The following is a 15716-nucleotide window of genomic DNA, read 5'->3' as shown; positions in this document are numbered from 1 at the left end:
GCGAACCCGGTTCCCCTGCATCGGCAGGCGGACGCGCAACCACTGCGCCACCAGGGAAGCCCCAAGACTCATTTTTATAAAAACCACAAAACTATTTTCAAAAGAAAAAGGTCTTAAGTTTTAATAATGATCAGCCCCAACAAAAGAGACTTAAAGAAAAATATAAGAATGTGATCAAGTGTAAAAAGAAGCTAAACAACGTAAACCTGTTTCATATAATAAACTACTGGTGAAACAGACACCTTTATAATTACAGATATATTATATCATCACCATTTCTGGAGACAAAAATTACCATGTAAGAGATGGAGACAGCATTTTCCATTAACTAATGTTTCTCTCATTTCTCTTCTTGCTTCTAATAAAATTTTGTGAAATTTCTATAGAACTACATAAGTTGTAAAATAAAATTTGAGTTCTAATATATTTCATTTTAATTTGTGGGTTTTTCCTAAATAACTCCTAATATTGTTTCAACTAAAATTTAAGTTTCGACATAGAAAAAAAACAGTCACCGGTTTTCCATAACTCGATTTGGCAGAAGTATCTCAAAGAAATATGCAATACCACACACCCTGGCAACACCTTCTAATAACTTTTTCATTGTTCTGAGTCACATAAAAAGGTCAAGTACTCCCAAACTCTCTATGTAGATACAAAACTCTAAGCAACTTATTGAAATTGGAACTCCCCTCCAAAAAATGATAAGAGCCATGTTTGGTACACACTATGAAAGTAACAAAACAACAGAAATAATAACAGCTAACATTTACTGAACAATTAACTATGTGATAAATACTCATTATTCTAATTACTTTGCACATGTTGTTTAATTCTCACATAATATTATGAACTAGTATTATCTTCATTTTACAGATGAGAAATTAAGGTAACATCTGTCCAATCACTAGCAATAAAACCAGGATGTAAATGCCAAGCAGGCTAGCTATAGAGCTGTGCACTCTTCATCCCTATACCACGTTATAAATGTAACTAATTAAGATCTTTAAAGTAGTTTGCTGTCTTCGTTACTAAATTTCAGGCAATAAATAATAATAATCTATATTTAGAATAAAACCAGATATTTTAGTAATCTGATCATGTCACTGAGAACAAATGGAAAAAATAAACACCCCCAAATTTCCTATTTTCATGACAAAAAAGAAAAAAGCAAAAAGCAGTCACTATCAAAAGTAATAGTCATACCCTAACATCATACACAAAAATAAACTAAAAATGGATTAAAGACCTACATGGAAGACCGGATACCATAAGACTCTTAGAGGAAACAGGCAGAACACTTTTTTTTTTAACATCTTAATTGTAGTATAATTGCTTTACAATGGTGTGTTAGCTTCTGCTGCATCACAAAGTGAATTAGCTATACTTATACATATATCCCCATATGCCCTCCCTCTTGCATCTCCCTCTCACCCTCCCTATCCCACCCCTCTAGGTGGTCACAAACCACCAAGCTGATCTCCCTGTGCTCTGTGGCTGCTTCCCACTAGCTATCTATTTTAAATTTGGTAGTGTATATATGTCCATGCCACTCTCTCACTTCGTCTCAGCTTACCCTTCCCCCTCCCCGTGTGCTCAAGTCCATTCTCTACGTCTGCATCTTTATTCCTGTCCTGCCCCTAGGTTCTTCAGAACCATTTTTTTCAGATTCCATATGTATGTGTTAGCATACGGTATTTACTTTCCTCTTTATGACTTGCTTCACTTTGTATAACAGACTCTAGGTCCATCCACCTCACTACAAATAACTCAATTTCATTTCTTTTTATGTCTGAGTAATACTGCATTGTATATATGTGCCACATCTTCTTTATCCATTCATCGGTCGATGGACACTTAGGTTGTTTCCATGTACTGGCTATTGTAAACAGTGCTGCAATGAACATTGTGGTACATGATGCTTTTTGAATCATGGTTTTCTCAGGGTATGTGCCCAGTAGTGGGATTGCTGGGTCATATGGTAGTTCTAGTTTCGTTTTTTAAGGAACCTCCATACTGTTCTCCATAGTGGCTGTACCAATTTACATTCCCACCAACAGTGCAAGAGGGTTCCCTTTTCTCCACACCCTCTCCAGCATTGTTGTTTGTAGATATTTTGATGCTGGCCATTCTGACTGGTGTGAGGTGATACCACATTGTAGTTTTGATTTTCATTTCTCTAATGATTAGTGATGTTGAGCATCCTTTCATGTGTTTGTTGGCAATCTGTATATCTTCTTCAGAGAAATGTCTATTTAGGTCTTCTGCCCGAATCTTGCTGTGATTTATGTCATAGAGATAGGCAGAACACTCTCTGACATAAATTGCAGCAAGATCTTTTTCAATCCACCTCCTAGAGTAATGAAAGAAAAAAAAACCAAAAATAAACAAATGGGACCTAATTACACTTAAAAGCTTTTGCACAGCAAAGGAAACCATAAACAAAATGAAAAGACAACCCTCCTGCAAAGGAAGCAACCGACAAGGCATTAATCTCCAAAATATACAAACAGCTCATGCAGCTCAAAAAAACAAACAACCCAATCAAAAAATGGGCAGAAGACCTAAACAGACGTTTTTCCAAAGAAGACACACAGATGGCCAAGAGACACATGAAAGGATGCTCAACATCACTAATTATTAGAGAAGTGCAAATCAAAACTACAATGAGGTATCACCTCACACCAGTCAGAATGGCCATCATCAAAAAATCTACAAACAGTAAATGCTGGAGAGGGTGTGGAAAAAAGGGAACCCTCCTACACTGTTGGTGGGCATGTAAATTGGTCCAGCCACTATGGAGAACAGTATGCAGTTCCTTAAAAAAACTAAAAATTGAGCTACCATATGATCCTGCAATCCCACTCCTGGGCATATATCCAGAGAAAATCATAATTTGAAAAGATACATGCACCCCCAATGTTCACTGTAGCACTATTTACAATAGCCAGGACATGTAAGCAACCTAAATGTCCATCAATAGATGAATGAATAAAGAAGATGTGGTACATATACATAATGGAATATCAGCCATATAAAAGAACGAAATAATGCCATTTACAGCAACATGGATGGACCTAGAGATTGTCATACTGAGTGAAGTAAGTCAAAGAAAGACAATATCATATGATATCCCTTATATGTGGAATCTAAAAAATGGTAAAAATGAACTGATCTACAAAACAGAAATAAGAGTTATAGACGTAGAAAACAAACTTATGGTTACCAGAGGGGGGGGGGTAGGAAGAGGGATAAACTGGCAGAGTGGGATTGACATATACACACTATTATATATAAAATAGATGACTAATAAGTAACTCTACTCAATACTCTGTAATGACTTATATGGGAAAAGAATCTAAAAAAGAGTGTATATATGTGTATGTATAACTGACTCACTTTGCTGTATAGCAGAAACTAGCACATTATAAATCAACTATACTCCAATAAAAACTTTTTAAAAGTAATAGTCATAGGAACCTGATAAAATATGTAACTTCCAAAAACAGGCAACAGAAGACACCTTAAAACTACTGCATTAAACTTTAAGATCATATCTATTTTCCCCTGAAAATAGTTTAACCTAACAGTTTTTCTCCCCGATTTAAACTAGAGGATATAGATACCTAATTTTATTCAACTAGGGTTGAATAAAATTTCACAGAAATCCTATACACAGGTAATGTCAATTCTTTGGGTGAAAGTATTCTCTCTTGGTATTCAGACTTTCCTTTTAAGGAAGTTTTTTGGAGCAATCAAACAAACTCTCTGTTCTGTTGTAAAAAATGTTACAGCTTAAATTTTAATTGAGTGTGTGCAGACTGCTTCATAGATTCCTACCTTACTTGAAGGCTTATTCAAGAGCACTGCTATCCAAATCATGTATGCTCATGAAATGCAAAGTTACTTTAATAAAATTCAAAGTTAAACCTACCTTAGAAAGAAAATATACCATTATAAGAATCTTGGAGTCTTCATTATTATGAATCAATATTAGATAATTTATCATATGCTTCTGGCATATGTTTTCAACAAAAAGCACAAAATTTCTGTTTAATCTCGACATTAATACAAATTCAGCATAATTCTACTTGAATTCTAATTCTTCTGAAGATTATCCTATTGAAATTTTTTTCAGTATCAACTCTACCGGATGACTAATGCTGTCACTTCTAAAAGTGACCATTTTTTAATAATTTTTAAAGTATTTATTATTTATTTATTTATTTATTTATTATTTGGCTGCTCCATGGGGCATGCGGGATCTTAGTTCCCCGGTGAGGGATCAAACCCACGCCCCCTGCAGTGGAAGCGCAGAGTCTTACCCACTGGACTGCTAGGGGAGTCCCATTGTTTATAATTTTAAAAACTGAACACTTGCATAGAAATAGACCAGTAAGTAAATAGACCAGTAAGTAAATTATTACGCAAACATAAATGAGGATATCACATAGCTATTAAAAATAATGATGTTGTAGAAAAATACTGACATAAAAATGTTCAAGATTCTCTGTTAAGTGAATAGAATAGTTTCCACAACAGTGGATGCATTATGAGACCATTCTGTAAACATCACATGTCTATAAGTGTACATGTGATGTCTATAAGTATATGTACACTTATAGACATGTGATGTGGCTAAGCAAAACACAGGAAGAAGATACTTCAGACGGTTAACAATGGCGTCTCGTGGTTGTGAGAATTCCAGTGGTATTTTCAAAATTTAATTCATGCTCTGCATGTTTCCCAAGTTTTCTACATTAGGGATACACTATTTTTATAACTGGGGGGAAAGAGATTAAGAAAGAAATAAGCTATTTATGTTACAGCCATATTTTAATGCAAATGATAAATTCTTAGCAAGGTATATGGTTTAACCCTCATTGTTGCAACACCCATTTGTGTTTTATTTTTTAAACACAAAATTCTGAACATGAATCAATCTGTATTTTCATTTTTTACTATTTTGGATGGGAATTTAAAATGTACATATCTGATTAAGTGTGCCCTCTTTGAAAAAGATGGGAATTTTTGTCTTATTCTTGGATCTTATTAATATAAAAATGAGAAAATATTTCTGAAAAATAAAAGGTAAATCACATTCTAAAGAGTATCCTATGAAAGTCAAAAATAATAAAAATTTATTTTTTACAAGTGATTTTTCTGTAGACGTCTAAGACTTAAATAAGTAGACTTAACATCTTTATGAAATACACACCGAAAATAACTAATAACTCAAAGTTTACACTATACTTATGAGGAGTTTAGGTAATTTAACACTCACATAATCAAAAACATGGAGAAAAACAGCAATCTCTTACCCACCTAATTCACAGGAGTTATACCTAACAGAGCTATAAAAATAAGTAACAAATGGTTGTAAAGCAACCTATAAATATAAATGCCATTATAAAAATCACAGTCAATTAGCAAGAATTAAATTGCTCTGACACTTAAAATGTATTCCATAATTCATACAACTCCATCTAGAATTTTAGACTCAGAAAAGGAGAAAATACAATGTCCACTGGTACAGTGCTTACAAAAAACTACACTTTAAAATCATTTTTTTTACTTTATGCATCTGCAAAGAACTGAAAACAGACAAACAATAAAAGGTAGTTTTGCTGTGGAACTCTGAGTTTTCACCATATTGTTGTTTGCTTTCATAGTTTAAAATATGTACAGCAAATAAATATTTTATTTGACACAGCACCAGAAGTAAAAATGTGGGGGAGAGGGGACATTAAATATGTGCTTTGAGGGGAAAAAAACATGATAGGAAAAAACAATTTACTTTTAATACTAACACTGCCTGACATATTAGATGGTAGACAACAGTTAACTGGCAGAATTAAATCTCCTATTCTAAAATCCTGAAATCTAAGAGAGGCTGTATTATAATGATCAAATAAAACATCAAATGGTTCTTTCCAGTGGGAGAGAGTAAAAAGCAAACAAACAAAAATAAACTATCAATTAGTGTTCATAAGTGCCTGCTATGAGGATGCAATTTAACTCCTTACTTCCTTAGCCCTTAAAAGCTAAGATTTGAGCTTTATAAGTTTGTTCTATCCTTTCTTAACTATTTAAAACGTTGAGATATCTACTCTCCCTCCAAACTCCATGCCCACAAAAATAAAAAGCTAGAAATAGTCTTACCTTTACACACCTCATGTATGTTTTTCTTCTGGAATCTATCATTTCCTATCCTGTGTTACAATCATTACATACATGCTCTTTTAACCATACTAGATTTCAAACCCACTGAGGGCAGGGTCAATTATACTGCATCTTTCTATGTATCTCACATAGCTTAGTAACGTGTCTTGACTAATACTCAACTTTCTATCACCTAAAAAGAATTAAGTCTTGGTAATTATTTGCAGCTTGGTTTAAAAAAACAAAACAAACCAAAAAAAAAACCACCACCTCTGGAACTATTAGAAGGGCAATGTTCTCTCTTAATGGAAGTATGCATGCAACTTGTCTGCTGTCAGTAAAGCACAAACCGGACCAAAATGCCTCTTCTCCCCTTTCCGCTTCAAAGGCTGGATTCCATCCAAGTCAATCAATTTCTCTTAGTTAAGGACAAAGCCTGCCTAGGTTCACTTCAGAGGACCAGGAGAGGCTGATGTAATCTAATGGGCTTTCTAGTGGTCTGCAAGTACAGGAGAATAAAATCAAAGTTTAACATGTGAGCTACTGACCAGGTCAAAACCGAAAGAAAACGCTAGAATGTGGACCCTAAAGAGTCCTATAAAAGTCATGGAATCCATGTCTTATAAGCTCACACCAGTTAAGGACCTCACTACAAACTCTGTAAGTGTACCCCAAACCAACCAGCCCCTCACAAGTGAAAAGATGAGAATGTCCTAAGGTGTATACTACATGGTAAACTTTCTCACATACTCCAGGTCATTTCCCTGTCCTGTGGGTTAGTAACAGCCCACAGTAGAGGCAAACTGGCAAAGTAGACGATCAATCAATATAATTCTATTTTCAAGATTGAAAAGTCTATGTTTGTAAATGCACAGAAAAAAGAACTGGAAGGTTACATAACAGTGTTAGCAGCAGTTATCTCTGGGGAGAGATGTGACATAAAGTGGAAGTGTGCAAAGGGTGTTTTCTCTTATTATATATACATTGTATTGTTTTAATTTTTCATGAACATTGATTTACTCCTATAATGTTAAAAACAAAATTTTAAGTAAAATTTTGAAATGCGATTCTGTTTTTTCGAAAAGACTGAATAGACCCACATGGAATTCAAAAGAAAAATAAATGCCATTTGCAGAAGTTTGGCTACTTGAGACCTAAAGATTAAACAGAAATAACACAATTATCCTATTCTACAAAATAAAAAGGAATGCTGGTAACATAACAAAAATGCCCAGAGCAACTGTCACTCAACATTCACTACTTTTGATTATACAACATTAGCCACCAGAGGAATTTTGAGTACCCACCCCCCAAAACTACATAATGCTTATAACAATCCATAAGTCATAAGAAGTTTTCAGTGTTTTGCACCAAAAGATCATTGACTATCGGTTTAATTTTCCATAAGTAGTTACTATATACATATATACAAATATAAATTTACATGTCACTGAGGTTCATGTCTGATTGCCTTGAAAAAAGCATTTCCCAACATGAAAAGCAAACTACCTGGACAATCAATTCTTTTATCATTTTAATGGCGTGTTCATATTCTCCAACTATTTGTCATGACAACTTTGGAGTTAAAATAAGTAAAATTTTATACAACTACGATTCCTGAAAGGGAGGGAGGACAAACTATGCTCTGAAAACAGCATAATCCAGCCATAATGCCAAATGTAAATAACGTCATATATTTTAGCAAAGCAAAATAAGACTAAACATTTTTAAGAGTTAAACTGGTAACCTGAGCCTCTTAAAAACTGAAGTATAGATAGCCAAACTTATCCTAAACTTTCTTTCAATTTTAGTTCATGTTCCTAAAAAAATTAAAAGAAACCATATTGAAAATAGCCAAAATTACCATAAATTAGGAAGCAACAGAAAAAAACCACATAGCAAATTATTTTGGAGAGGAGAACTTTGTTTAATCTAGTTTATAAACCCATAATATAGTCACAAATATTTTAAAATATAAGGACATACAGTGTGCATGTCATTTCCCACTATCCCCTCATCAGGCTACTTCTCCCTCCGCCCCATCATTGTTAGTTTTCCACTATCACTACAGACTTTCTTTGTACTTAGAAAAACAAACACAAATCTGTATTCTTATTCCACGGGTGCCCCCTTAACACACAAAGTAGCACATTATTCACACTGTCCTGCATCTTGCTTTTTTTCGCTCTATAACATATTTTGGAGATCTTTCCATGTCATTACACAGAAAGCTTCCTCATTCTTCTTTTCACAGCTGAGCATGACTAGTTCTACCACAACTTCCATCTATCTTCTTCAGGCTAACCTTTAATGACATTCTGTTCAATCAACTACTTAACACCTGAGTTAAGTTTCTTTTCCCCCGAAAGATTTTTAAACAGAGAAAGCAACTCATTACCTAAATTTTATCCTTTTTAGAACGTTTATTTTTCAACCGGGTAGAGGGAAAACGCCGCACAATTTTCTCCTCTTATCACTTAAAATGAAGCTACAAATTAGAATGCAGACTTAAGTGAAATTACCTTTTTTTGATTCGGGGGATCAGCATAATAGCCAAATCAACAATTACTGTAAAAGTTTCTTTACTTCTTGGGCTTTTCCTTCACTGTAAAAGAAGACATTGGTTTTTCTTTTTCTTTGTTTTTTTTTTTTTTTTTTTTTTTTTTTTTTTTAGGTTAGAAAGGCTTAAGGTCGTAGAGCGTGGCATTCTGATAGCAAGAAACCGCCACCTGATTCGATATTTCATTTGCCAGGTCAGAGGCCGAGGCTTTTACCTTTCAGGATTCTGCTCACTATTACTAACAGGACGATTTCTACACCTGCGAAAACGCACTCAAGAATATAAGCTCTGCGGCGCTACGCGTTGGAAACTACACTCCTGGGGCCAGAGCTCCAGGACTAGATTAGAGATTCCGGCTTCGCCGGCGGAAAGGCAGCTAGAAGAGCCAGCTGCCGCGGTGACAGGGAGCAGGCGGGCGCGGGTGGACGTAAGGAAGGAGGAGCGGCGCCGCGCGGGGCATCCTCGAACCCGCGCAGTCGCTCGAGTCGGACGCGCGGAGCCGCGCGCTCCCCGGGGACCGAGCCCCGGAACCGCGACCACTAACGGAACCAGCCCACGGGCGGCGATAGCCGCCGCACGGACTGCGGACCGCGGCGCGAGGGCCGAGGGCCGGGAGGGCGCGGGTTCCCCGGAGGAGCTGGCCGTCCTGGCGCCCCATTGGGCTCCGCTCCAAACGTGCCCGAGTTGTGACAGGAATAAAGTGGGTCACAAGGCCTAACGGGTCCCAAGCGAAAGCCCTCTCCGCACCCGGTCTCCGGCTTTCCCGGCCGCTCTGCCAATCGAATCGGCCCCAGCCCAAGAGCGTGCTCCAGCCACCCGGCCCTGCCGTGCACCCCAATCTCGCCCCTGCCCCGCAGGTAACCCCAGCTTTTCCGGAGGGCCCCTCAACCGGGGCGGGCCTCCGCCCCAACTCCCGAGAAAAGACACACTAGGGCGACAGGCAAAACTTGGGCTTCAGCACCCGCCCGCCCCTCCCCTGGCCGCCGCCCCCCGGCCCCTTACACACCGCGCCGCCCCCCCGCCCCTTACACACCGCCCCCCGCTCCCTCCCCTTCCCCGCGCCCTCACCGTGTGGCTTGAGGCGGCTCCGGCTTCTTCCCTCCCCCACCCTGGAGCCTAGCTGCGGTGACTCGGAACAGCTAACCCGGCTGCGCCCGGAAGACGCCGTGGCTCCCAGCTCAGGCAGTACCTGGGGCTGAGCGGCGCCCCCCACCCACCCCCAAACAATTCACCGCGACTGCCTCCCGCTCCTCCTCCCCCTCCCTTTCCTTCCCCTCCTCCACCAGCACCGGTAGCACGCATGCGCCGCCCAGGCAAGCCTACCGGCGGACGTCACGCCCCAGGCCCACCCGGTGGGGCGCCACTCACCGGGAGCGCGCACGCGTTGGCAGCCAGATTTCCTTCGCCCTCTGGGTCTCGGGTGTTTCCTTTTTTAAGCCGGTCGCCGCAAGCCGAGGCTGTGATTGCACTCCTTCTCGGCGCATGCGTCATCAGTGACCCCCCCCCCCCCCCCCGTGTTTCCTTTTTTAAGCCGGTCGCCGCAAGCCGAGGCTGTGATTGCACTCCTTCTCGGCGCATGCGTCATCAGTGACCCCCCCCCCCCGCGGGCTCCGACGGCTGGTGCTCTGCGTTCGCCCCTCCCCTCACTTTCCCTTTCCCCGGCGCGTCTCGGTGCGCATGCGACTTGCTCAGTTAGGCAGCCCTGAGCTGCTGAGCGGTTCCCGGGCGCAGGAGGAGACTCCCGCTCCCTTGGGCCGCGCGTTTGCGCGATCCGCGGCCGCCGCCGGCCGTGCAGGAAAACCGAGATCTCCCTGGCGCTCCTTCCCCGCACCGGTTACTGGAAAGCAGGGGAGGCGGGGCCTGGTCGGCTGAGGCTGCGGCCGACCCCGGGAGTGTTAACTTTGGGTCAGGGCGGCTTTGGTTTTCACCCTGGATTCGAGGAGCGAGGAGGAGAGAAAGGAGAGTTTCTTGTATGAGGGATCCAGAGGCCAAAACGCGGACCCTCTCTCTCTTGAAAAGCAAATCATTTTGCCAACGCCAGGAAAAAATTTTCGGGTGTTGGCGGGCGAAAGACTTTTTTCCCCTTCCAATGCTATTACTTGCGTTTTGTCTCCTTGGACTGGAAGAGGGGATTTGTGAAGGTGACTGGATCTCCAGACTCTTCCCTTCCCCTCTCCTGCAGGTGCACTGCTTTAGTCGCTTCTTATTGGAGGGTGGGCCTGGGGAGACCGGACGTGAATCCTTGGCTGGAGGAGGGAAGCCAAAGAAGGTATGGATGTGCTCCTTTGGAGTTTTTTACCTGGCCCTAAAGGCCAGCTGACAGTATAAAGGAAGATGGGAGATGAAGCAGTGGGGATAAACCAGGACCCTAATTTGCACTGCTTCCCATGTTAGAAAAACGTGTGAGTATCTCCCCCTTATCTTAGGGGGAAATTACTTCCCTCTATGGTTAAGACACACTTGGTCCACAAGGGAAAGCACATTTCAGTAGTTGAAAATTATTGGAAAAGAGATCTTTTACTTTCCTATTCCTAATAGTTTTCATATTTTAATGAATGTCCTTGGGGTTTGAAATAGAAGCCATTTTCTTGTTTCAAAAAATAAACAACTGTTGTGACTATAAAATCCTCCTTTCAAGGTAACATTCATCTCAGTAAACATTTCAAATTCTTGCAGTGTACTCAAGAGAAAAGGAACATCAGAATCGAGGAACTTATTCAGATCCCTGATCATTCACCTGAGGATTTTTCTGTCGACAGCGGGAAAGCATGATGGAGTCATCATATGACAGGATTTTAGTAGACATTTTTTTTCCTGCTTAGCAGTCTTTCCCTATTCTGATCATTTCCTTTGGAGAGCCATCCTTTCTTCACTCTCAGACCATATGGCTGGGGCAGGACTCCAGAGGAAAACATATTTGAGTTAATCCTCTGCCTTAGGTTAGACTTACTAAGAAGGGTGATCTCTGTTTTCCAATGGATTTAAGTCTGGAAAAATGGAAGCCTGAAGCCATCTTCCCACTCACAGATTCTGAGAAAGAAGGCAACATGGAAGAAAGCAGATTCAAAAATGGAGATTTGGCCTGGAGACATGTTTGATGCCCTGAATCCATTGTGGACTAGATAATTCTGGAAATTTCAGCTAAGTTACTCAATAAATTCTTTCATGTATTTATTGCTTAAACCAATGAGAAGTTTTCTGTCACTTGCAATCATGAGTCCTAACATACTGGTAAGCAAGAGATGAGGCAAGATTAATAATACTGATAAGGAAGGTTTCAACTAGACAAGAGGGTTTGAATGCTTTTCCTAGGATGTGGATGTTTGGATTTTATTCTAGAGAAAGTGATCTCATATTCTGCATCATCTAGAACCACATATCTTCAAAAATACCTTTGCCCTTTTTAATGGTTCCATTGTCCTCTTACTCACTAGGAATTATATCATGTTCATCTTTGACTCCTTCCTCCCTTACATTATATATTTAATCATTTACCAAGACCTGTTGATAATCCCGTTTTTCTGCTCAGTCCTCTGCCACCACTGAGACATTTCCCGTGGCTCAGTTCACAACTTATCGTTCTGCCCATATTCTCTCCAAGAGGAAAACTGTATCAGATATTTTTAATCACATTTCCAACTGCCAGACTCCACTTTTCCCTAAAAGAAAAACCCTGCCTCATAGTTTCATAGACCCTAAATTGTCCCCCAGCCTAAATCCTCTCCTTAAACACAATTTATGTAATTCAAATATTGTTCATTTCTTCTTGTCCACCTTGCTATAATTTAAACTGAGCATTTCCAACTCCCCAACTGATCTCCACAGTTGATGTCTTGATGGAGGCAATATAACTTAGTGGCTAAGAGTACAGAATTGGGAATTAAAGGCCAGGATTTATTCCAGCCCCACTACTTAATATCTGCATGACTCTAAGTTATTTCTGTTCTTCACTTTCCTCATCTGTAAATAAAGGATAATAATCCTGTCTCATAGGATAATTGAGAGAAGATATAGAATATAGATAGAGAGTGTGTGTGTGTGTGTTTGTGTTTGTGTGTGTATGGTACTACCTGGTACGTAAGAAATCCCATATTGGCTATTATTAATGATGTTCCTTTATGTGTAGGTCTTACATCTCTTGTTCAATTTCTTCCCCTAGTTCCCTGTGTCCTTATGTCCTTTCTGTTCTTTCATAATACCTCTCTCATCCATCCTTTCCTTGACATTCCTAGTTTTACCACTATAGTTTAAGGTGAATTGGAACATGGGAAGTTTGATATGCATAATAGGGAATATACTGTTAGGGTTGTTTTTGTTTTTGTTTTTTAAGAATCCTTCATGGTTTAATCAATTACTCTTATCCTTTCTAGATCCTTTAAAATAGAGGGAGGTCAATAATATGAGGTGGTATTATAGACTTTGTAATCAAAAGTCTAGGCTTAAATCCTGACAAATACTTACTAAGAGACACTGAGCAAGTTAAGTAATTTCTCTGAGCATCAGGGTATTTATCTGTAAAGTGAGAAGAAAAGCATCTCAGAATTGTGATGATCAAGTGTAAATTACAAACTACTGCAGAAAGGTTAGGTGATAAGGATGGGTAGTTTTAGATTTTTATGATTTGTTGTTGAAACCCTAGGAATGGTTGAAACAACTCAGATTTACAACTCCAGCCTACACCTCTCCTTTGGGTTCCAAACACATATCCAATTGTCCATCTGATGTCTCCTCTTGACTATCTCAGATATCTTAGATGCTCCCTTCAATCTGTTCTCCACAGAGCAGCAAGAATATTCTTTTAAAAATATAAATAAAAATATAAATAAAATCACATGTTCCTACTTAAAATCCTTATTGTTTCCCATTATATCCAAATTCCTAATTGTGGCCATAATAACCTCTTTAATCTAGCCCCTGCTACCTCTCCAACCTCATGTCCTACCATTTTCTTCTTTTCCTGTAACACTTCCAGTTCCTTGCTAATCTCTCCGTATTCTCAGACTTTGGTACATGCTGTGCCCTTGCCTGGACCACCCTCCTACCTTTTCTCCTGGCTGGTTCCTCCTCAACCTTCATGTCTCAAAGATCTAACTACCCTATTTAAGAGGTCTCCCTCCTACCTCTCATTTGCGCCCCACACATAGTACCCACAGTTATTCTCTATTACTGTGCTTTTTTTGATATTTGTTTTCTTATCTATTAACTAGCTTCCCCCGTCACCACTACATGGTAAATTCCAGGAGGCAAGAACCATGTGTTTTCTTCACCACTGTACATGCAGCATCCATTTTAATGCTTGAGTTAAATGAATGATTGAATGAATGAATGAATGAGATGAAAGTTAAAACGTGCTAGAAGATTTTTAGGATCATTCTTATATTCCAAATTATGATTGTAGGCAGATTATAGTCTTCTCAGGAGGTAAACTTAGCAATATGTATTAAAGTACAAAGGAGAGATAAACTGAAAATGGTTAGTGAAACACTAGTACTGTGTTAGTAATTGAGTATTTGAGGACCCACAAGAATATATAACACTATAATAGACACAGCTAACACCTGTATGAGAGGCTGCTGAATGAGGTCCAAAATAGGCAACAAAGAACATGAAGTACTCACCCTCTAAATAGCTGCTTACATTTGGACCCAGATACTTACTCCTTCAGCCAAGACTACAAGCTGGACAAAACTGGACCTAACATGGTCAAAACCTCCCACTCCCACTTTCAGGCATATAAGCAGAACCCATGAGAAGAGGAGGATGAGAGAATCATTGGAGCCATGTCTTACGAGGTTCCTGGAGAGCACTGTGGCTTTTCATTTCCCATTTATTCCCCACCCCACTCTAAGTTAAGTGAACAAGGCTCCAACAGAATCAGCTAGAGAAACTGCAGTGACTGTAAGAAGAGACTGGCATCTCATCTCTTGCAGATTGTTGATATACTCTGCATCCAACTACATGAACAGGAGGATAGAGACTTGGAGAGAAACAGCTAGCCAGGAAGTGGGCTGGAATAATGTAACTCCTACAATTTGGCATGGCAAGGATATGTAAATTTCTACCGGGTCCATCAATGCTGCGGAGAAAGTGCCCTCTGGGTTTGAAACATCTTGACACCTAAGGGGAAAAGAAATTCTAGCAGCAAGAGGCTGGTATACTTCTGGGAGTGGGAACTGAGAGAGATCAAAAGAGAAAGAGCTGCAGACTGATGGCCCATATCAAGGAACCGTGCAGTGGAGAGGCTGCCTCTGAGTTTCTAGGAGAACTCAATGTGCCCATTAAAGAGTGAACATTTTGATGCAATATGGATTGTATTTACCCAGTTAAGAGAAACTTATCCCTTTCTTCCTTAATCTCCCTCCCAAGTCCCCAAACCACAGAGAATGGACCTTGAAAAGTGAGGGAAGTAATTGGCTAAAAACAAACTCCACCTTCCATCTTCAGAGTTCCTGATTCACAAGTTCAGCCAGAGAACACTTGCCTGGGAACTGAGATTGGAGTTTTAAACCAGACAGACTTTTCATAACCAAAAGTGTGAGAGAAGAGTTAAAGAATATGTTCAAGATGTCTTTAGGGGACTTGCCAACTAGTGCAGCTTAATCAACTGAGGATCTCATTAACACAAAAATTCCAATTCAGCTAGTCTGGGATGGGGCCAGAGATTGCATTTCTAACAAGCTCCCTGGGGCTGCTGCTGATTCTAGGACCACACTTTGACCAATAAGAGACCCTATAAAGGAGGGAAGGGAGTTTCAGTAGAACATGGTTGGCAGCAAGGAATAGAGAAAAATATTAGGTTGGCTATATGAAATATCCATTTTTGTAGGTCAAAAATGTTTGAATATTGGCAATTTCAAAAAACCTTTTGGGCTTCCCTGGTGGCGCAGTGGTTGAGAGTCCGCCTGCCGCTGCAGGGAACACGGGTTCGTGCCCCGGTCCGGGAGGATCCCACGTGCCGCAGAACGGCTGGGCCCGTGAGCCGCGGCCGCTGAGC

The 15716-nt window shown here is 40.0% G+C and overlaps 1 protein-coding gene across 8 annotated transcripts in view; it reads right to left on the bottom strand.

Moving 5' to 3' along the window:
- The window catches only part of CLOCK (clock circadian regulator), a 136334-nt gene extending 126144 nt beyond the window's left edge, over positions 1-10190 (bottom strand). For 5 of the 8 annotated variants that reach the window (XM_024131921.3, XM_007121139.4, XM_024131926.3 and 2 more), the window contains exons 1-2: positions 9791-9968; positions 8685-8767 (exon numbers count right to left, since the gene is read on the bottom strand). The gene's annotated coding sequence lies outside the window, so the exon portion shown is untranslated. Of the gene's footprint in view, positions 1-8684; positions 8768-9790; positions 9969-10090 lie in introns of those variants that run through there. The other 3 variants (XM_024131922.3, XM_024131924.3, XM_024131925.3) reach the window with 3 other exon arrangements.
- Between the last annotated feature and the right edge of the window lie 5526 nt (positions 10191-15716).

Source organism: Physeter macrocephalus, chromosome 7 (genome assembly GCF_002837175.3).
Source record: "Physeter macrocephalus isolate SW-GA chromosome 7, ASM283717v5, whole genome shotgun sequence".
NCBI lineage: Eukaryota > Metazoa > Chordata > Mammalia > Artiodactyla > Physeteridae > Physeter > Physeter macrocephalus.
Note: the sequence above shows the minus strand (reverse complement) of the source record. Positions and strands in the feature narration are given on the sequence as shown.